Below are 24,767 nucleotides of genomic sequence, written 5' to 3'. Positions count from 1 at the left end.
CCTAAATGTCAGAGAGTAACTATGTTGGAAGAAAAATAGCTGTTGAGAAATCCAGAACCTCAGAGGAGGTAAAATCCCAGAAAAAAAAAGTCAGTTATATAAAGCCATGTATCATTGTCTACACATTGTCTACAATGCACAGACTTTAGATAGCAAGCAAAATGAATGAGAGAATTTAATTTAAGGAAGCAAATTTAATTTCATAGATATCATTGAGAAAAGACAAAACAAAATTAAAGCTAGGTGGAAGGATGACTCACAAGTTATCCTTGAAAAGGCAAACAAAAGAATTGGTAGAGTTGGTTTTATCTTCTACAAAGATAGCAAGAAACAGAATTTTATGGAATATTTGCTCATGTTTTACTAATGATAATAAAACTACCATAAAAATAACTGTCGCCTATGCATCAATATCTGTTGCAGAAGATACAAAGAAATTATATTAAGAACTCTATCAGAACCTACAGATTATTTAAAATTTAATATTATAGTTTATATTTTAGTATCTTTAATGCAAATATGGGCATTATACAGGCTGGCTAAAATGTATTAAAAATTTGGTTCTGGGACAAAGAATATGGGGGGACAGATTTGTAAACTGATATGGAAATCTGCTTATCTTTAAATAAAATAATCAAACATTCTAGACACGTCAAATAATGCATAATGCCAGCAAAATGGCACAGATTTTATTTTAAAAGATAGGAAACAAATAATTTCTAATGTGAATGTCATTCTAAAATCAGCTGTCTGTCTACTCATTTGTGAGGAATAAAATCAAAATTAATATAAGGCTATAAGAAAGATAAGCATGGAACAGGATTTGGGCAATATGATAGAATAAGGCAGGAAATTACCTGGCTCTCCCAAATTCTCTCCAAATAACTTAAAATACTACTTCAAAGTGAATTTTAGAGTGGCAGAAATTAAAAGTTGGCTTAAAGCAGTCATCCACCTAAGACAACTTAGGAAGATGTTAACAAAGATCTGACATTCCAATGTGGTGATCTGGCCAGTTAAAAGATATTGCAGATATTGCCAAGTCAACAAACAACAAGCTCTGGGGGGGCAGCTGTGGTAGCTGCTTGGACCTTCATCCCACAGATAGTGTGGGGGTTGGACAGCTGATCAGGGGAAATTTGGAGGTGTGGGAGGGGTGCTGGTGCTGGACATCGGAAGGTCCAGCCTGGGCCTTCAGCAGAGAGGAAAAGGACCAGGAGGCAGAGGTGGGCTAGGGGTCCTGATTATGGTCATATCTAGGAGAGCAGAGTCATGGTTTTGGTCCCAGGGCAGAGGGGCAAGCTGACCCAACTCCTTCGGGACTGAGGGAACCAGAAGATACAAGAGCTGTTGTGGGAGCAGGAGTCCTGGGAGCCCTAGTTGTAGCTCAGGAGCAGAGTACCTGGGGTCTCTCATAGACCATGGTGTGAGTCTGAAGAGCAGTAGCCTACATGAACTTAGAAGATTAGAACATTAGAAGAACCTAAAAAAGACAAAGAGCCTCATAGAACTGGGGAAAAAAACCTACAAAAGAACTATGAAGACGATATTATCCAGGTTCAAAAAAATAATTAACATATGGAATTATGTATTCTATGGTTTCATATATATGCAATATATGTAGATTGTGTGTATATGTATATTATACACACACACACACACACACACACAGACATACACATATATTAGGGTCAAACACTGGCCCTCTCTAGTATGGGATTGGGAAGCAATGAAGGAAATAGTTTGGAACTTAAAATACAACCAAAAAAAAAAAAAAAAAAAAAAAAACCAAAAAAGAAGGAATAAGTATGAAGAAAAAAATTGGAAAACAATGAGAACAACTTTATCCTGGTTTATTTAAGCAGTAGAAAGTACCCATGAGGAAACTTCTCCCAATTTACTTATTCTGAAATTATTTTCATAGAGAGCTGCCAGGAACTGAGAGAAGTAATTACTTAACAGATTAATATAGCCAGGAAATGTGAGATGTGGGACTTGACACTCAAGTCCTGATGATACCAAGGCTAATTCTCTATCAATTAGACCATGTATCCTCTCAAATTTTTTATATCAAAAATTCAGGACATGAGTAGTGGCAATAAATAGTGATTGGAGATGTCAATTTTAAAAATCTATCTGTTAGGGTTTTCTACCAAAAGTAGTACAATTAATCATTTCTTGATTTAATAACTAATTTTTTGTCAAAAGGTGGAAGAACTGAGGAATTCTGTCTTAGATATGATTTCAATAATAGGAAGAAATTGATTCCTGGCATAGAAATAAAGGGTAACTTCATTGAAAATAACCACTCCCTCATAGAGTTTAAGATAAAAGAGTAGAGAACTGGGCTTAGCTTGCTTTGTACCCTAGATACAGATTTCTTTTAAAAAGAAGGAGAGGTAGGATCCAAGGAACTAAAATTCTATCGGAAAGGATAACCCAAGAAGAATGGGCTGAATTCTGAAGTCCCAAAAAGAAACAATTCTGATAAGAAAGAGTAGGAGCTGTCTGAAGAGATTTATGTAGTTGCATAGATAATTCACCTCAAACTTAAATTTTATAACGATATCTTTTGTTCTTGAAAATTTAAATGCTACATGGGTAAGTTTGTCTAAATAGGTTGTTAAGGCATGTCAAAATGTCTCTAGCAGTTTGTCAGTAAAGTTTAGTCCTTTTTAAATAAAAAATTGGAAATATTCGTGTATATGTGTGTGGGTGTCTGTGTATTGAAGATCTAAGCAAAGGCTTAGATGAATGCAAAAAAATAGTATAGTTCTGAAAGAGCAAGGTCTGGAATCTGAAAGCTCAAAATGAACTAATTCTTTTGAGGCAAATAAGGACAACAAAAAAGGCTTTTATCTTTAAGTTGTATTAGGGCAATGTGGAAGGTAGAAGTAATTGCTACCCAGGTGAAGAGTATAATGGCTAACTGCTGACAGCAAGAAGGCAGAACTATTCCATTCTTATTTTGCTTCTGGTTTCCCTGATAAGGGAGAATCACATTGAATTGGAGAGTGAAGAACAAATAAGGAAGTAATGCCCAGGAGAAGTGCTTGTAAGAGAGAATAACTGTTCTTGATAAAGAATTCATTGGTCTCAGACTATCTACTTCTTCAGATACTGAGAGGACTGAAAGTTGTTGTTAAAAAATATTTGAAAGATTGTGTGGAAGAGGAGAGGTATTTCAGTCCTAGAGAGGGGCAAAAATTGTCCTACTTTTCAAAACAGGGAATAGAATGTATTCTTCAAACTATAGACCGATAAATTTTATTTTGACACTTAACAAAATTCTATGTTGCATTATCAAATAGATGATCGGTGAACATTTAGAAAATGTGCTAATCATAAGAGTCAATGTGGTTTTATCAAACATAGGTTAAACTAAACTGTTTATTTTCTATTTTTGACAGGATTACCACAAAAAGGTCACAGAAATGTTTTAGCTAGAGTTTACCTAGATTTCAGCAAAGCATTTGACAAGTACTTCAGTTATCCTCTGGGAGAGTTAGAAGATATTACAATCAGTCAGTCATTACTTCATAAATGCTTGTGGGAATATAGAGGATATTCCTGTGGTCAGCAGTTTCCTCCACTGTTGGAACCCAACTTGATTCAGAGCCACCCTGAATAGTCACTCTGCAGCTTTGAGTAAATTGTCTTGGGCCTACATGTACTTTCTTAATTAAAGGAAGGGAATGCAAAAAAAAAGGCATAAATAAAATAATATCAATAATAATAAAGATATAATTGATAGGAATACAACTTAATTTTTATTAACATAAAATATTTTTTTAGTTTTCAATATTTACTTTTATAAGATTTTGATTTCCATTTTTTTCTCCCTTCTTCCTCTCCTTCCAAGACAGCAAGCGATGTGATATAGATTATACATGTACAATCATTTTAAATATATTTCCACATTAGTCATGTTGTGAAAGAAGAACCAGAACAAAAGGGGAAAACCATGAGGAAGAAAAAACAACAGAAAACTAAAAACAGTATGTTCCTATCTGCATTCAGACTCCATAGTTCTCTCTTGTTTGTGGATGACATTTTCATCATAAGATTTTGGGAATTGTCTTGGATTATTGCTTTGTTGAGAAATCTATCACAGGTGGCCATTGACCACCTTGCTGTACAAATTGTATACAATTTTCTCCTCGTTCTGCTCACTTCACTCAGCATCAGTTCATGTAAGTCTTTAAGGTTTTTCTGAAATCTGTTCATCATTTCTTCTAGAACAATAGTAAGAAATATAATTTCAAGAAATATATGATCACAATCTTCAAAACAATTCTATGAAGTCAGTCCCACAGAAAATATTTCAGAGCTTTACTGATTAGGCAACTGAGACTTACAGAAGTGTAAAAATCAAAGTCCGTGACAGCTGAGACAGGACTGTAGACACAGGTGTTCTACCCCTGACACTGCACCGTATCTGCCTTTATTTTGTAGCTGTTGGGGACCAGTACACTGCATTACACACAGTGGGAATCCAATGATGTTTGCTATTCTAAATTGCAAGTACTATTTTATGTTATCCAAGTTCAACTTGGCCCTCATTATTGCACAGCATTCCCTTCATTCTTCTGTAATGAACTTCTCATCTAACTGCCCTCGAAGGCTATTCCAAATCTTCTCATCTCTTCTAAAGTCTTTCTGTATTTTTGCTAACATTTCAGAAGATGAGATGGTATTCTTTGCTCAGGGCAATCCCTCCACTAAGGCCTTTGGTCCCATGAATCATTTTCTCTGCATTTTCCAACTCCTTCCTATTATACTTTTAGGATAGTGGAGTAAAAGTTGCCTTTTCCTATGAGGAAGTATCTTTTATCTTGTTACATTCTCATTTTAATCAACTTTCAAATTTTAAAATATATATTTTGTAAAATGTATACTTTTTGAAATAATTCAATTGAAGAAAACAGAAATGCAAATCACTACAAATGGTTTAGCTACTACAAACTCAACATCCTTTGCTATCCTGGACACAAGAAAATTCTGAGTCTGAACTATAAATTTTGTCCTTTTATTGAAACAAATTTGGAAGCATGAAATCATGTCTTAGCTGGCCAGACTCAGAAAATGATACCCTGACAATCTTATAAAAGTAAATTTCACCCCAATCAGTCAATCAATGGAGATGATGAAGTTTTAAGTGTATAAACAAAATGGTTTGCCTATAGTGATTTCTATATATGTAAGTGTTACAAAAGAAAGCAATTGGCTCAGAACATCAGTCTGACTTATAAACTTGTGTAAATAGCAATAATTTTGACAGACTATGCTATATTCTATACTCAGAATGTACCATCTCTCCCTTGAAAGCAAGGAAGCACATTCCCTCAGTTGTCATCTTGAATCAAGTTTGATCACTGGGATTACATAGTATTCAGATTTGGTTTTTTTGATCTTTCCATGTTATAACCAGAAATGTTATTTTCCTTGTTATGTTTACTTCATTCTACATTAGTTCATATGTTTTCCCACATAACCCTGAATTGTTCATATTCATCATGAAACTTAAACTTTTAAAATGCTTATTTGCTCTCTTTCTTTAGGTTGGCTTTATAAATCCCCTTCCATATACCTCGCTGTATGAGTAAAAATGAAGAGGATTATTACCTTTTTCTTTTCTTTATACTTGATTTAATCTTCTTTTTCTAACTTGGGTTTCCCTCTTTACTTTTCTCCCTTGACCAAGGAACATTCTGTACCAATCTAGAATAGTTTCTCACATCACTCCTTTTCATGGATAAGTTTTCTTAATGCCATTAAAAGAAGCAAATACTGCAGTCTTTACCACCCTAAGACACCCATTGTCATCCTTCATAATTTATTCTTATCAGTAGAAATATACTCCAATTCCCATGAAGTGATTGGCCACAGCCCAGTTAGTTAATCCATCATATATCAGGTCCTATAATTTTCCAACTCTGGATTGAGAAATTATTCTCCCCATCATCCTTCCCATCAAACTACATATTCACAAATTGCATATTATCAGGGCAGCTAGGTGGCGCAGTGGATAGAGCACCAGCCTTGAATTCAGGAGGACCCGAGTTCAAATCTAGCCTCAGACACTTAACACTTCTTAGCTGTGTGACCCTGGGCAAGTCACTTAACCCCAGCCTCAAGAAAAAAATAAATAAATAATATTTAAAAAAAAAATTAAAAATAAACAAATTACATATTATCCTTCCTACCTACAGGTTAATGAGTTCAGTTTTTGAGCCCCATTTCTAATACCAGTTTTAGTTGGTATCAGTCAGAGCTTGTATTTCAGTTGCAGCATGTAGGAAATGACTTAGAGGTTACAAGTGAGTCCAAATTTTTTGAAAGGACACTCAAGAATAGGCACCAATCAGTAACCCTTTGTACCAGAGGATCATAGTCACAGAAGACACTGAATGAGCAATTCAAATACTAATGTATCTCCTTGGGTCCCATTACTGGGAACATTAATCAACAATCAATCAATCAACAGCCATGAAAATGTGATAGCAGTGGGAATCATTCCCTGGAGGGCTGAGTGACTCAAATTCTCCCTTATGGACAAAGGTTTTTTATTACTCCAAAGGATGGTATAATAAAAAACTACTAGCAATGCTCTCATATCTTCCAGGACATTCTCGTGAAAGGCATTGTAAGGGTAGACAAAGAACTAGCTACACTTAGTACTGAGGGAGGGATATGATCTGACTCTTCTCTGGAATAAGGCTTCAGGGACCAGAATTCCTGGTAAACAGATACTTAAGCAGAAAAGCAAAGATCAAGGGAGAAGTCCTTTAACTAAGTAGTTAATTAATATAGTTAGCCCAATAACTTACTGTAATTTATGGAATTCTAAAAATGTTTTAGGCAATAATAGCACTGTTGAGATAATTGTAATAACTAACATTTTTGTAGTTTTTCCAAAGCATTTTTAGCATTTTATATGTATTACCTTATGTGAATCTCACAATCACTCCGTGAGGTAACCCTGTTTTACAAATAGGAAATTAAAACTTAAGAGAAGTTTTCTCTCTCTGTCTCTCTCTCTCTCTGTCTCTCTCTCTCTTTCTTTCTCTCTCTCTTTCTCTTTCTTTCTTTTTCTTTCTCTTTCTTTCTTTCTTTCTTTCTTTCTTTCTTTCTTTCTTTCTTTCTTTCTTTCTTTCTTTCTTTCTTTCTTTCTTTTTTTCTCTTTCTTTCTCTCTCTCTTTCTCTCTCTCTTCCTTCCTTTCTTACTCTCTTCCTTCCTTCCTTACTCTCTTCCTTCCTTCCTTACTCTCTTCCTTCCTTCCTTACTCTCTTCCTTCCTTCCTTCCTTCCTTCCTTCCTTCTTTCCTTCCTTCCTTCCTTCCTTCCTTCCTTCCTTCCTTCCTTCCTTCCTTCCTTCCTTCCTTCCTTCCTTCCTTCCTTCCTTCCTTCCTTCCTTCCTTCCTTCCTTCCTTCCTTCCTTCCTTCTTTCCTTCCTTCCTTCCTTCCTTCCTTCCTTCCTTCCTTCTTTCCTTCCTTCCTTCCTTCCTTCCTTCCTTCCTTCCTTCCTTCCTTCCTTCCTTCCTTCCTTCCTTCCTTCCTTCCTTCCTTCCTTCTTTCCTTCCTTCCTTCCTTCAGATCACTTGGCAAGTTATGTCCAAGGTTTGTAGCCCTTGATTTTTAAATTCAATAAACTTTCTACCAAACCAACCAAATTCCTCAAGATTACTACTGTCAAGAGACAATGCTTATTTAGATGCATAAATTCTGAGTTTGATGAAAAATCAAATATGGGGCATTCATCATACTTTGTTATTATCAATTTCTTTAGGGGACAATCTAGTATATTGGAAAGAGAATTAAATTTGAAGTCAGAGTATCTGGATTCAAATCTTAGTTTTGCTCCTCATTTTAATGAGGGAAAGGAAAGGGGGAACCCCATTTCTTGGCGCATAGATAATAAGATAATCCCATGAGGCACAGTGTCCCCTGTAAAATGAATTTACAGGCCCGAAAAGCTAGATTGATAAATAAAAGGTTTATTGTAGAAATCTGGAAGTAAAGTTCAGTTAGAAAGACGCCCAGGCCAGAGGTGGCCGCTGGGGAGGCAGGAACCCTTACATGGCTGGAAGGATACCATGTGTTGGGGGGAAGGGCTCCTACAAAGAGGGAGTTCTGGCTCACCTCTTTTATACCCAAAAGATGATGGGCGGTACCCCTAAGTTCTCGGCGGGCTTTTCAGTTAGCTCAGATCAGGTGAGGGGCTAGGGGAAGCTGAGCTCATAGTGGGGCTGGGCCCGAATATTCAAAGGATGCCTTTGACCAGGATTTGTGAATCAAGGTTAGCCATAGGTTGAGCAATTAGAAAGGAATCTTAAAGGGACCTCAACCCCCATCAATTTTACATAGGAATCCAGACATGGTTCACTTTCTCTGGACCTCAGTAAAATGGGAGGGTTGGATTAGACCATTCATACTTAAATTATCTAAATTGAGGATCATTTATCAACAAATATTTATCAAGTATGTATATATATATGTGTGTGTGTGTGTGTGTGTGTGTGTATAATCCTTACCAGTTTTCATTTATTACATAAGCTTTTAAAAATTCATTTTATTTTATTTCATTCATTATATATTGTTTATAATATGTTAATATTAAATTGTAATGATTATATTATTATTTTAATATAATAATTGAGTGTTGATATTAATAAATTAATAATAAATGATTTGTTAATATAATGTATAATGTTATAATATCTATTTATTATATCATACATTATTAAATTCATTCATTATATTATATATATACATATATACATACACATACATAGACATTATATATAAATATATTATATTATACATATATATATATCTCATCTTCCTATGGGTTGGGAGTTGAGGGGTGCCTTTCAGTTAACTCTTTCTATCTTCCCATGATGTGGGACTTTGTATTTCATGTATGAAGAGACTTGAAAGAAACCTTTATTTTAATTCCTGAAGTTGGATTGAAGTTATTATCAGTAGTGTAACTAGCTAATTTTATACCAGAAGCCAAGAATAGATACTTGTCCTACCTTAGTAGCATAGTGGCAGAAGCTATATGTAGTTTATATATATTTGTTCAGGCCCTTCAACTTTTTAAACACAAGAGACAAGATTTTCAAAATCACCTTTTTTAAGACTCTAGTGTAGCCTTTTCTAATGGAAATGATACCATATTTCCCAGGCAGTCCCATTTCCATTGTGATTACTATTGTGGAAAACTGGTCTACCCCAAGCTGATAAGAGTTTTTTGAATCCACTGAAGAGAGAAAAAAAAACAAAAAAACAACACCAGAATTTGCTTCTGCTCTACTATTCTCACATATGTCCCCTATGGTGAATTCTGTCCTTCTTGCCCCACTTTTTGTTTATTTTTGATGTTGCTATTTAAAACAGAATAAGAGACATAATTAATATTCCCTTTTTCTCTCCTAATGTAATTGTTAGCAAATTAAGTATCTTTTATACAGCTGAGAAAATAAGGGGTTGAATGGCTAATATGAAAATATTTTGCATAAATTTGCATATATAATAGTATCATATTGCTTTCCTTCTCAATGAGTGAGGGAGGAGCTAAAGAGAGGGAGAGAATTTGAAATGCCAAAAAAAAAAAAAAATGTTTAAAGAATGCTAGAAATACATTCTTTTAAATTTTAAAAAAAAAGATAAGAGTTGAGACAAATTGTCATAAAGTACTAGACATTTTTATCCATGTATGTGTCTTTCCTCTCTATTTTATTTTAAACACCTTGAGGGCAAGAATTGCATTATACGTTTGTATCCCACCCCTCACCCACTAATGCCAGACTTATAAGACACTTTACATACCTCTTCTCATTTGAGCCCCAAAACATCTCTGTGAACTTGGTACTGCAAGTATTAGTTGAAAGGCTCCTTGGTTCATAATGGCTCCAGGATACCACTGGATTAGATGATCTATGACCTTCCTTCAAGATCAAAATCTATGATCATAGATCATAGGCTCTACCAAAACTATGGGATAAATAAGGCCTGTCAAGTCTAGGACTTTTTTTCCTTTTCCCTTCAACAAACCTATGGAATTTTTTTCCTCCCACCCTCACTACCTCCCTCTACCTGCTCTTCAATAGTGGTCTCATTGCCAAAATTTTTTTCAGTATTCCTCCATCAAACATAACTCTTTGTGAATTTAAGTATTAACATTACTTTTCTCTGTATAATTTATTTGTCCCAAATTATGGTAGGTGAGGTTTAATTCCCTATTATAGGATTTGTCAAATAAGGGAGTAGATTTTTTGAGCAAGAATGAGATGTTTCTTTGAAATCACACAGATTTCACCCATCAAAAGCTTTGCATTCTTTTTTCCTGACTTTGAGCCTGAAATCCTTGTTGTCTACTGCTCCTCCTCTTCCTGCCTGCTTGCCTCTTCTCAGAAGGGCTACCAGGAAGACCCCCCTAGTAATAGAAGATGGGATAGTTTTCTTGAACACTTCCTCCCCCCCCCACATTATAATTAAATTCTCCTAACTCAATAAAAGCAGACCTCTAGGAAATTTACAAAACCATTCAACTTGGGGACCAATATTGGCCAGCCAATTCATATTCTCCATTTTTGTTAATTTCCCCTATTGTCTAAAGTTCCCCCATCCCAGAATTAAGGAATTTTCTTTTTAAAGAAACTTGTTGAATCTATGAACATTTTCAGAGCAGGAACGAATAAATGACTATTTTGTCATTCCCTTTATGATGTTGGGGAAAGTCATTCACTCCTCTGGGTCCCCCTTCCTATGAGAGATGAAATTAGAAAATAACTCAGTTATTTTTCATCTCTATCAGTATTCAGTGTATATCTGAAAAGCTGTTGATCTCCTAATACCTCATAAGAATTTCAGAGGTTAGAATGTTATCTGGATTCAACCGGCAGCCCAGTGAAAGAGATGCCCTAGAATAAAGAAGCAGACCTTGTGGCAGTGCTCACATAAATCTTGTAACTGAAACAGAAAAGGCTTTGCTCTGCACATAATAGCAAATATTTTTAAGGGGTGAAAGCTAAGGTTGAGGATATCAATGTGGTTATCTCTTTTACCTACACTTAACCTTTGGTATAAGACATTTGCTTCTGTAATATTGAAAATCAGCTTCCAAATGAAAGGTTACATTGGTTGCAGATGATTCAGTCTCCTACTTTCTAGATTGAACAGACTCAATCCAAAAAGAATTGTCAGAAACCTAACCACCAATTAATATTATGGCAAATACATGCAGAGAAGAAATTTGTAACTTTCACTTAAAAAAATAAAAATATATCAGGTACTGTGCTAAAAAATTAGGAGAGAAATATAAAGGAAAAAAGCAGGTCCTGAGCTCAAGGAGCTTCTGTTCTAATGGAAGGAAGTTGAAAAGAAGGGGAAAGATAAAAGATAGGGGAACATAAAAGAAAATTGAAAAGAAGGGGGAAAATACTCAGGTGGAGAATAGTGAGGAAGACTGGAGAGACAGAAATAGATTTAGGTGGCTAGCCTGGTGTTTTCCCTAAAAATGAAGGTTCCAGGAGAAAAATTCACCAAGAGGAAAAGGAGGCCATAGGAGTGGAGAAATTTTCCAGGGTGAGAAGGCAACCAAAGCTGAGACTGGATTCAGAGAATTGGAAGGAGAGGAGAGGTAGAGAATTCAACTGCCAAAGTCATCAGGCTGCTATTAGTGCCAGATATGTTGAATCATTTGATTCAAATGTTTATTAAGCATCTACTGTGCTCCTGATTCTGTTCTAGGTGATATGATTCACAAAGACAAAATTAAGAATAGTCCCCGCCCTATAGGGGTGTATACTCTTTTAGGTAATGGGGAACAATATGTATAAGTACATACAACATAATTTCTGAGGTAAAGGTGGGGCAGATCTGATGAATCTGGAATGGGGAACTGTGTATTATCTAGAGCATCGTATCATTTTCAGATATCATGTTTTATGAGGGGCATTGACAAGCTGGAGTGAGCCCAGAGGAGGTTGACCAGGATTGTGGAAACCAGTGAAGAAGTCGGGATTTCAGGACCAATAAATATATAGCCCCTTGGTTTCTTGAAATCTTGTTAATCTGTATGCACAAAATTGAGGTTTTAACTTAAAAGTCTCTCCAGGGTTCAGAATTTGGACAAAGGTTTCAAATGATTTAATGACTGAAGGAGTCTTAGAGATCATTTTGGGTAGTCAAGTCCTTTACTTTCTGGAGGCCAAGAATGGTAAAGTTACTAAAATTCTTTCCCTCTCCTTCCCTAGGACCCTGAATATCTACTTTAAGGGGACTCAAGCATTCTTAAACTGGGAGGAACTTCCCAAACTCCTGGTAGCAAAGCAGTAAGCAGTAGAAATTTGGCTGAAGGACAGAAATACTGGGAAAGATCTTAATCCTTCAGACTCCTTCATCTGGGAGTACTTGAGAATTTCAATCTTTTGTCATAACACTGCTCTTTGGGGTCCTGTGGTAAAGGTGGTTTTTGTGCCAGAACTATCTGTGGTTGCTGGTAAATTAAAATATCTATTCTTGGCATTTGAGAAAGCTACTTCCTCTTCTCCTTTCCCTTTTCATTTGAAGATGAAATATATAACAAAAATGAAAAAGTCAAAGTTTGTTGCTATACTATACTTGTGGCAAAGTGATCTAATTTCCTGTTCATGTCTTTCTCTTAGAATTTCTGGCTTTCTTCATAGTTTTGACCAGATGCTACCTCCTACTGAGGCATTTCTGGATATCCCAATTGTTAGTATGCTTCCCAAAATCATTTTGAATTTACTTATTTGTACATATGCTGTATTCTATGATAGAACATAATAAGTAAAGAGACTAATTTTTTTTGTCTTTGTAACCCGAGCACCTAGTAGAGTATTTAACACATAGTGGGATTCTCAATAAATGTTTATTTGTTTAATGAATAGAATTGTTGAAGGAAAGTGTAAGGATGATAAGCATATCTCCATTTTATGCAAACCCCTCTTCATCTATATCTCCTGGCTTCTTGCCTTCCTACAAGTCTCACGTGAACTTTCACTTTTTGCAGGAAGCCTTTCCTTATACTCCTTAATCTTCCCTCTGAGATTTCCCCAATTTATCCTCAGAATTATTATGAGGTAGTAGGTCAATAGCTTTTCAGATATTCACTGAATACTGATAGAGATGGAAAATAACTCAGTTATTTTCTAACTTAATATCATAGGAAAGGGAGACCCAGAGGAGGATATCTACATCTAGTTTGTGCAGTTTTTTGCATGATACGTAGAAGACAATTAATAAATAAGGGTCAACTAAATAAAATATTCAGATTCTTAGAAAGGTAAATCATGAAGGAATGGAGGGTGATTATTTTTTCTTTTTTTGTAGATGCCTAATAAAACTTTATTGACTGACTAAAAAATCATGAACATTTTGTTTCTCTTAATATAGCCCAAGCTTTTAGCTTTTTTAGTTTCCAAAAATATTTTTTATTTTAATTTTATTTTTTATTGAAACTTTTTATTTTCAAAACATATGCAAGGATAATTTTTCATCAATGACCCTTGCAATACCTTGTGTTCCAATCTCCCTCCCTTCCCCCATCCCATCTCCTAGATAGCAAGTAATCCAATATATATTAAACATGGTTAATATATATATATATGTATATATATATATATATATATAAATCCAATATAGACACATGTATTTATACAATTATTTTGCTTCACAAGAAGGATCAGATCAAAAAGGAAAAAAATGAGAAAGAAAATAAAATTCAAGCAAAAAAAAAATAAAAGAAATGAAAAATTCTATATTGTGAACCAACATAAGTTCCCACAGATTATTAGAACTGGCCTGAATTGTCTCATTATTGAGAAGAACCACATCCATCAGAATTTATCATTATATTAACTATTTTTTTCTACAAATAATATCTTTTTATTTTTCAAAGTACATGTAAAGATAGTTTTCAGCATTCACCCTCCCAAAATCTTGTGTTCCATATTTTTCCCTTCCTCCCCACCTCTCCATTCCCCTAGACAACAAGTAATCCAATATAGGTTAAACATAATATAATTCTTCTAAATGTATTTCCCCATTTATCACAAGAAAGATCAGATCAAAAGGGAGAAAATGAGAAAGAAAAAAACAGGCAAACAAACAACAAAAACAACAAAAAGGGTAGAAATACTATATTGTGAATCACACTCAGTCCCTACAGTATCTCTGAACGAAAACCATTGGAATTGTCCTGAATCACTTCATTGCTGAAGAGAGCCATGTCCATCAGAATCAATCATCACATAATCTTGCAGTTGCCATGTACAATGATCTTCTGGTTCTGCTCATTTCACTTAGCATCAGTTTATGTAAGTCTCTCCAGGCTTCTATAAAATCATCCTCCTGATCATTTCTTACAGAACAATAATATTCCATAACATTCATATGCCATAACTTATTTAGTTATTCTCCAATTGATGGATATCCATTCAGCTTCTAGTTCCTTGCCACTACAAAAAGGGCTGTCACAAATGTTTTTGCCCATATGGGTCCTTTTCCCTTTTTTATGATCTTTTTGGGATATAGACCCAATAGAGACCCTGCTGAATCAAAGGTATCCCTAAATATAACAAGGCTCTAGAAGGGAAGAGATGGTTCAATAAGTGCCTTTCCAAGCTGTGGGATGTCCTTCTGAATTCAAGATAAATGAATAGAACAGCTAAATGGTATGGTGTATAGAGCACCAGCCCTGGCGTCAGGAGGTCCTGAGTTCAAATACTGCCTGGGACACTTGACACTTACTAGCTATGTGACCTTGTCACTTAAACTCAACTGTCCTATTAAAAAAAAAAAACCTCCCCCCCCAAAAAAAGATAAAGAATAATAAGACACTATGAGTGAGCTATGATTGGAGTATTTCCTTTGAAAATATGAACCTGGGAAAATCATTTATCCACTCAGTTACCTAACCAGCTCTTTAAAATAAAAGTTCTTTATGAGCAAAGGGCTATAAAATTGTGTATACCTTTGATCCAATAGTGCCACTTCTGGGTCTGTATCTCAAAGAGATCATAAAAAAGGGGAAAGGACTCACATGTGCAAAAATGTTTTTAGCAGCTCTTTTTGTAGTGGTGAGTGACTTAGCTTTTCTCAGCAATGTGGTGATCCAAGACAATTCCAATAGACTTGAGGTAGAAAATGTCATCCACATACAAAGAGAGAGATATGAAGATTGAATGTGCATCAAAGCAGGGTTTTCATCTTTTTTTGTCTTGTTTTGTTTTGTTTTGTTTTTTGCTTTTTCTTTCTCATGGTTTTGTTCCCTCTTGGTCTGATTTTTCTTGTACAACATGACAAATATGGAAATATATTTAAAAGGATTGTAAATGTATAACCTATATCAGATTGTTTCTGTCTTGGGGGGAAGGGAAAGAAAATTTGGAACATGAAATATTGCAAAAATGAATGTTGAAAACTATCTTTAAAGTATTTGGGAAAAAATGCTATTGTGGGGAAAAAATAAGGGTTTTTAACCTGGAATGTATGAAACTTTATTTTAAACATTTTGACCACTGTATGCCACTATCAAGAGTTTCTTTTGTAATCTTGTGTATTTGTGATTTTGTATATTTATGAAAAGGTCTCCATAGATTTCAACGAAGATGAAAGTCAAAAGGGCCACAAATGTATATAGAATAAATGAAGGATGGTCTTAGAGGAAAGGCCTATTCTTGTACACAATTGTTGACATGTTTTTCCCCCATTAGACTGTTAGTTTCTTGAAAGCAGAGACTGTTTTTAAGCTTTTTTTATATGTCCAGGCCTTAGTACAATGCAAATTATAGTCATAGAACAGCATTTCTTAACCTTTTATCGTGTGATAGATACCTTTGGCATTCTGTTGCACCTATGGAGCTCTTCTTTTTTTTTTTTTAATTTTTAAAAAAAAATTTAAATGAAATTATTGGTCTGGAACATAAACATGAGCATAGAGAATATTTTCTTTTTGGTATAATTTTTAAATAAAATTGTTAAATCTAATTTGTAAACTTTTGGATTCACCTTTATTAACTTGGGCAATCCCAGGAGAACAGTGCAGACATATGGAGATGCATCTAGTACATCTCTTAACTAGATGAGATTTTGATAATTTAGGATAGAAAAACCTTCAGAATAGGGCTAATTAAGGCAAAATTATAAAGAAAAGCTCTGAACAAAGTGCAAATATACTTTCTCGTCTTTCTTTTCATGACCATTTTCCTATTTTCTTTTTCAGGACTAATCTCCCAGATCTGGGTATCACTTTACTCTTTACTTAAACCTTTCCAAATGCCTTTGTTCACAAAAAAAAAAAAATTCCTTCTAGGGTAGTAGATAATAAGAACTTAAGTAAATATAGGTATTTATATATTTTAATGGTTGTCTTTTTTTAAGAAAAAAGCTTTTTAAGACACACGGGAATAAGTTTCCATGAATAAATTTAATTCTGTATCTCTAAAACTTCTGCATATTTTAAAGTGATACAAAGAACAAAAACAGATTTGGCCCTTTTAAAAAATACATGAGCTTTAGAGTGTATCATTGCATGAAAATATATGTCTCTAAAGAGAGGATTTTCTAAAAAACAGCTAGTACCAGAAATGTGTTGAGTGTTTCTGATAGGAAAAACACTGAAACAAAGCACAGACACAGGACCAGAGTTCTGTGGCTCTTTCACTGAGGGCTGTCTTTGTTTTCTGTTCCAAATTGCTTTGAGGGAGAGTAGAGAGAAAGGGTCTCTCAGTATGATCTTAAAGAGGAGACCTAGCTATCCTCAACAGAGAGAACCATGCAGGATAACAAGAAGAAATAAGATGTCAGCTAGAGAGAGTTAAAGTAAGCAAGCTTATTATAAGGGCTTTCAGTAACTGGAAGCCAAAGCCGACATCTGTCCCTTACTTTTTGAATGTTCAACCCAGAAGGACTAATGGAATTCACCTTGGATAACCTTATATTGCCAGGAATCCCAGGCTTTCCCCATCCCTTGGCCAGCTGCTCTTTCCCCTCCTCCCACCCCAGGCAGCTCCCAAGGTTCTCCTGTCAGCTTAGCTTTGATCTGGTCCAGCATAGGACTGCCAAGACCGGCAGGATTGAAGGAAAAACAATAATTATTGCTAACATTTATATACCCCTTTAAAGCTTACAAGATACTTTCTATGCATTATCTTACTTTATCTTCAGAACAATTCTGGGAGGTTGATGGCTATATTGTTCCCACTTAATAGATGAGGAAATTGAAGCTCAGTGGCTTCTCAATGGCCACAGTTAATAAGTTACTATAGTACCCTCTCAAGTAATTCTCTGATTAACATCATGTCTATTGCATATATTGTTATACGCATTTGTTTTATTTTTATATCTAAGGCACTGTAGCTGGAATGCCAGGGGAAAATAATTGTTGCTGTTTTAATACACTGCTTTTTTGTCTTTATGAGGTATAGTTCCAGATTTCAAGCTTGTCCAAGTGGATTTTTGCAAAGGATTGCAAAGTTTCAGCACAGGGAAGGAAGAAATGTCACTCCTCAAAGTTAGAGAATTATAACATGCTCTGTTCCTTGTGTGAAGGGCAGAGTTGCCAAGAACTGGGGAGAGGAGATATCCTAGTTTTAACTTCTAAGAAGACACAAATGTTCCAGGTTCTCTTCAGAATCTCTGAAGATTTGAACAAGTCAACATGTAGTAGAGCTAGTACCTTGGTCAGTTCCATTTCCATCCAAGAGGAAGAGGATCATCCATCTCTCTCTCTCTCTCTCTCTCTCTCTCTCTCTCTCTCTCTCTCTCTCTCTCTCTCTCTCTCTCTCTCTCCTCTTTCTCTCTCTCTCTCCTCTTTCTCTCTCTCTCTTCTCTCTCTCTCTCTCTTTCTCTCTATCTCTCCTCTCTCTCTCTCTCTCTCTCTCTCTCTCTCTCTCTCTCTCTCTCTCTTCTCTCTCTCTCTCCTCCCCCCCCCCCTCTCTCTCTCTCTCTCTCTCTCTCCTCTTTCTCTCTCTCTCTCTGTCTCTGTCTCTCTCTCTCTTTCTCTATATCTCTGTCTCTGTCTCCTCCCTCCCTTCCTCCTTCTCCTCCTCCTTTTTTTCTCTCTCTGTCTGTCTGTTTCTGTCTGTCTGTCTGTCTATCTATCTGTCCATCTCTCTCTTTCCCTCTCTCTCCCCCCCCCTATCTCTCTCTCTCTCTCTCTCTCTCTCTCTCTCTCTCTCTCTCTCTCTCTCTCTCTCTCTCTCTCTCTCTCTCTCTCTCCATTCACTCTGTATATTGCCTGATCTATGTGAATCCGTATAACTTCTCTGATACCTATTTGCTTTCTGATTGGATAAATGGGTTTATTTGCTATTTATTATGTGGAACAGTCTTTGTGTACAACTCGCAATTGGTGGCTTTTTATACATTATATAGTTTGGGGTACTCCCTGTTAAAGAGACAACATTTAAGAGTACAGTTTGAAAATTGTTTTCCCAAGCCCTGTTCTCTGAGGAAAGGGCTATCCAAGGGCCCCAATCTCCTGTTTTCCTTCTGTCAAGAATCAATCTTTCTTGGGAAAAGGTGCTCAGAAACCTCTAAAGATATCTATTCGTTCTTCCCTCTGAACAGAGCCATTCATACATACATGTAGCCCACAGGAGCAATACATAGCCTACCTCCAAATGCTCCTTAATAAGAGTTGAACCCTACCATTATTAATTACCTCTAAAAACCCAATTCACATTGCTTGTTCTCCCGACTTTTTGAAACTCACAGATTTGTAGATTCTACCTGCCTCTACCTAAAATGAAAGAATAAAAGTTGAAGCAAAAATCCAAGGCTTGTTTTCATGAGACCACGAGGCCTTGGATGGGTAGAAGACCTAAGACCTCTCCACTGACAGCATTGTTTCTCACAGTATCTAGCAGGAAGAACTCAGACAAAGAAAAGTCAAAAGGAGAGAAGAGAGGTCAAGGCTCTCTTTACTCAGCTAGTTCCTTTTGAATGTACAGGTGGCTATTCAAAAAGGCTCCTCCTTCCCAGGTGGTAAGTAGGCCAGAACAGAATGCCTACTGTGTTCTGAAGTCTCTCCACGCTTTTCTGTTACCCTCATGGAGAGACTCAGAACCGGGCTACCGGGACTCTTCCATGTAGAGAATTGCATCAGTAGTATACTGAATATGTGCACAAGGACTGGGTTCAATGGCCAGCCTTTCATTACATCTACAAAGACTTAATATGTATAATACATATAAGGTTTTAATCACAATTATAGATATAATTCTAAATATTTCAATATCATTGTACCCAGAAAGCACATTCTCTAGCATGTGATCATCCTTCAAATTCTGCATCAACTGCTTTAGGAATAGATATGTAAAAAGCTTGGATGAGAAAAATGATTATCTTCTTCATTTTCTTATTATATTAACCTATTTTTATATGGGATCCAAAGTCTAGCTTCTCAAGGACAGTGCTGACTTTAGCCAAAAATTCATCCTACCTAGACCATCTTATCTAGGGGGAATTTTTACAGAATAACACACTGTTGTTTTATTGAAGTAGGACTGAGTGGAGAATAAATTCTTTTATACATATTGCTAGAGGCAGAATGATCTGGGAAAGTGCTGACATGATCATAGGCATGTCTCCTCATTAGAAAAAACCCACCCCTCATTATAATATTCATTTTCTCATTAATTGTTAACTAATCAGAGTTGATTTTTATCCTCAGAGATTCCCACTTTTCCAAAGGTATTTAAAAAACTGAACAGATTTCATGCAAGGTCTTTGGTCTCTGAGAGAACCACTGATATCCAATTTATTATTTGCTAGCCTAATTAATACATTGATTTGTAATTCCCCAGAAACTCTGCCTTTTGGAAATTTCCATTCATCTCACTGGAGTTCAGTTCCTAACCCTCACACCCTAGATGAGATCCAGGAAGGACAATTATTTAGTATTTTTGTTAGGGAAAAAAATGATACTATATCAGCATCTTTTGTTATTAAAGGAACTCAGAGTTTCATTGCTTCTGTTCTCTCCCCAAAACAGTACAAACTGTGCAGAGAGAATCTGGTGTTATTTTGCTCTCATGTGGCCAAGCCCCTGATTTATAGTCTTCAACCCTATTGGGTGTATACATTTAATTGGTGTCTCTGTCCTTGTAGTACCAGTCAGATTAAAGGGTATTTCTCTCTACAGGATACAAATTCACAAATGAAAAAAGAAAGGGCTATAGTTGTCCACAAGCAAGTCGCCATTTTCCCATTCAAACTTCTCCATGTTCCAATTTGATTCTTTTTATCAGTCACATGAGGGCAGCTAAATAATGGAATGGATAGAAGGCTGGGCCTGGGGTCAGGAAGACATGAGTTCAAATTGAGCCTCAGACATTTAGTAGCTATGTAACACTAGGTAACTCACTTAATGCTGTTTGCCTCAGTTTACTCATCTGTAAAATGAACTAGAAAAGGAAATGGTAAACCACTCCAGGTGGCCAAGAAAATCTTAAATGGGATCACAAAGAGCTAGATGTGATTGAAAAATGACTGAGCAACAACATCAATTACAAAACAAACACACATCTTTCTGAACTATACAAGGACTTTAGGTGTTACATCTACTTTGGAGTTAGGGTCAAGAATCTCTAGGAAATCAATTTTTTTAAATGGAAAAGAAATGGCCCTAGCAGCACCAGACTTCAAATTTTGGTATTAGATAAGAAATAGAGAGGTTGAATAATTGAATAGATTAGGTACATGATATTGAGAAGAAAATAACCTAGTAACCTGCTGTTTGATAACCCAAAGATCACAGCTCATGATGCAAGAACTAATTATTTGACAAAAACTGTTGGGAAAACTGGAAAGTAGTCTGTCAGAAATTAGACATATACTGACAACTTACCAAGATAAGTTCAACATGGGTACATGATTTAGACATAAAGGGTGACATCACAAGTAAACTAGCATAGCATGAAAGAGATGATAAATTCAGAGTACAGATTAAAACATTTCCCCCCTTTTTTTCTTTCCTCTCCTTCCCTTCTTTTCTCTACTCCTCTTTTCTCCTCTCTTCTTTTTTCTCTCTTTATCCCTCTCTCCTCCCTTCTCCTCATCTCTTTTTTTCTTCTCCCTTCTTCTCTCCCCTCTCTTTCCTTTTCTAATACAGAATTTTTCTTACATAATTAAATAATAGATTTTGTTCTTCTTGCTTTTTTAGTGGGTGGGAGAGGGAAGGAAGGAAAGAAAATTCAAAAATGAAAATAAAATAACATTGAATTTTTAAAAAGACAAGAAGAAAGGTCAAGTGTAACTTAACTAATATTTGTCTGACATTGTAGGACTCCCTGACTCTGAAACCAGCATTTTCTTTAATTTTAGATATATTGTAGATCAAATTGGCTTTGTTGGACTCATGGCCTAATCACTATGTATAACAACATTATTTCCAAATAAGCAATATTGCACATATTTGGTGTAAAAGAAAGAGTGCTGGATTTGGAGTCTAAAAGACCAAGATTTGAATAGTGCTTCTGCCTATATTTCATGTGGTACCTCTGGCAAGTTAACTGACCTTTAAATTTTCTTCTTTCCTCATCTGTAAAATGAGGGGATTATGTGGACTTTGACATGCCTTCCAGATCCAAATTTAGGTTCCCTATTTGAACCTGGCATTCCTATGTCCTCAGGTCCTTCTGTTTCTGCAACCAAAGACAGATGACATAGTTTAACAGCAGCATCTTGAGCCTTTCTTCCATAGAATAACTGATAGCACTTATTACCTGGTACAAGAACAACATCTTTGACCTTGGTCCAGCACTGAGTTTTGGTGTGGCTTGAGTAGCAAACAGGTTGGAGATAGCTCTGTGGGAAGAAAAAGGATTGAAAAGAAAAGGTTCATTTAGAAGAGAATGGTGAAATTCCAAGTCTGGCTTTTACTCAAACAACCGCATTTGCTCCTTTCTTATCACTGTTGCTGAGTGGTTCCAGTAAAAACTCTTGATAAAGACTCCACTACCAGTAAAAGAAACACAGCAGTGGAAGCATCTTAGCCCCTCTAGAAAGAACTGAAGAAAGGAAAAGGAAACCCAAAACTAGACATGGAAAATTAGGAGCAAATCACTCAGCTACCTCTTTTTTCTATTTATATAAAATGATTATAAATTTCATATACTATTCCCCCAAAGCAGCGTTGATTAGAGCCCAGGTATTATATTTTGGCTTTGGTTTTCTGTCCTGGCTCCCTGCCTTCTAGCAAAGAATGGGGATATCCCTTTGTCCCATGGTGTCCTCTGTATCCTTTGGTTGAGCATGGGAAGAAGGTGTCTATCCACTACGTACTTTTTAAGCCTCATATACCCAAATTGAACCAGAAAGGAGACTCACCACAGAGTGTCACCACATTTGTGACATCTGATTCTGAAGTTTTGGCAAAGATAGATTGGAAAGCATTTCATACCATTCTTCAGAAGCCAGAAAGATGCAATAACAGAGATGGGGGTTCTGAGGATGGGAGAGAGGGGGTCCAGGTGAACACCTGAAAAGAAACCTTTTTATTTTCATTTCAATGGAAGAAAAGAAAGCTACTTTCAAAAATACTATAAAGGATCCTACTGCTGCTGCTGTATGTGTTAATCTCAGCTAAGTTACTTCATCCTCAGTCATACTTTTCTGTGGATCTAAGCTGTGAGGGATCTTTTATCCCAGGCCATTAAAATTTCAACTAGTTCTGCAGAAATTCATTTCAAAATATTCCTTTGCCTTTAGAAGTTACAGAACCTGCACGCCCCCTTCCATAATCAAGCCAGTAGGCATTATTAAGTGCTACCAGGTGCCTGGTACAGTGTTAAGTGCTGGGGATTCAAAGTCATAAATAAAGCAATTCTTATATCAGGGAGCTGAGGTTCTAACAGGGAAAACAACATATGCATATATAGGCATAAAAATTTTATATATGGATATACACATAGAAAACATCTAGAAGAGATACAAGGTAATTTTGGGAGTAAAAATTCCAGCAGCTGAAGGGCCTTAAAGTACCAGAAGGAAGTGCCTAAGTTGAGACTGAGTAAAAAAGTCAGAGATTAATACAGGTGAAGATGAAGAAGGAGGGCATTCCAGATGTTAGGGCACCACAAGCACAAAGGCAAAGAGGTGGCAAATGTACCGAATGTGAAAAACAGCAAGTAGATCAGGTTGGCAAAGTGTCTAAAGGCAGATAATATATAAGATGTGAAAGGTAAAATAGATCGGGTTGTGAGATTTAAATGCCAAGCTTATTTGCATTTAATCCTGTTGGGTATTCAAGTCACACACAAAATGTCCTGAAAATGAATTAATGTATATTCTATAATTTTGGCTCTCTCTATCCAGTTCTGATTCCCTTCTACTCCCATTTTTGTATTCTACTTCCACCCCTCCAGGGTGATATTATAAAGAGTGTTCCTTGTAAGTCACAAAGCTCTTCAATTTTGCTTTTTAAAATTTATTCGTTTTGGCTAATTGACTTGCCCAGCACATAGTAAGTACAAGTATCTAAGACTGGATTTGACTTCGGGATGCTCTCTCCACTGCACCACCTAGATGCCCAGGGTCTTACAGATAATATAATTCTTTGGAAGTGGGTTTATGTCCTAACAGCCCAATTCTTAAGCCATTTTCAGTTTTGTGTAAATTTTTTGAGTAACTTTTCTTCCCATATCTCACTTCTTTATCCATCCTGTATATAACAAGTAATTTCATGCTTGCTAAAAAAAAAAAAGAATTAGGGGAAATATTTCTGTTAATATAATATAATAATATATAATATAATAATAATAATATTCCAGCAATCCCACTGGAACCAGAGTTTCTGCTGAGCTCATAGGACCACAAATTTAGAGCTGTAAGAAACCATAGACAGCATCTCACTTAAACCCTTCATTTTACAGATGGGGAGCTGAGCTCCAAAAAGATGAAATATCTTGCACATGTTTATTATACTGGTAATAAGTAGCAGAGCTGTGATTGTAGATAATTTGCCTCCATACCCAGTGTGCTCTCTATCTTAGGAAATTCCAGAACTTTTCACTACTCTGCTGCCACCAAGTTTTAGAGCTATAACTAGCACCAGAGGGCCGGCCTGCTCCAAGGCACTGACATCCCTTTACTTCTCCTTACCCGAGAGTCCCTCCCACATCAATATGTTGTGAGATGACTATGGAGTCCACCATGACCATATGAGGATGAATCTCCAAATCTGATCCAATCATTGTGGCTTTCTTCTCCAAGGGCCCACCTTTCCCTTCAGGCTCCATAGGATCCCAATACTCTGAGGGAATGAGCTTCCTCCTCTTCTGAACCAACTCTCTCTCTCTCTCTCTCTCTCTCTCTCTCTCTCTCTCTCTCTCTCTCTCTCTCTCTATATATATATATATATATATATATATATATATATATATATATATGTATACACACACACACACACACACACACACACACACCACTTCTTTACCCTCAATTAAATTTGCCCCAAACACAATTCCTTCTTACAGCACCATTAAATTTAGAAGCTCCCACTCACATAATATTAAAGACATAATTTCTCTGTTAAATTACAAATTTTGTTATTTATTTCTTCTTCAAGATAAAAGATATGAGAAAAGCTAGAAAAAATAGACTCCAGAGCAAGAACAAGCTTGTTTATTTTTAAAAGTATTTTAATATAGCATATTTGTGAAAGAAAAAAATCTGAATTAGATTTTAGGGGGAGAAAGAGACCAGAAAAGGTAGAACATAAAGAGATACCA

This window comes from Sminthopsis crassicaudata, chromosome 1, assembly GCF_048593235.1.
Source record: "Sminthopsis crassicaudata isolate SCR6 chromosome 1, ASM4859323v1, whole genome shotgun sequence".
Lineage (NCBI taxonomy): Eukaryota > Metazoa > Chordata > Mammalia > Dasyuromorphia > Dasyuridae > Sminthopsis > Sminthopsis crassicaudata.
Note: the sequence above shows the minus strand (reverse complement) of the source record.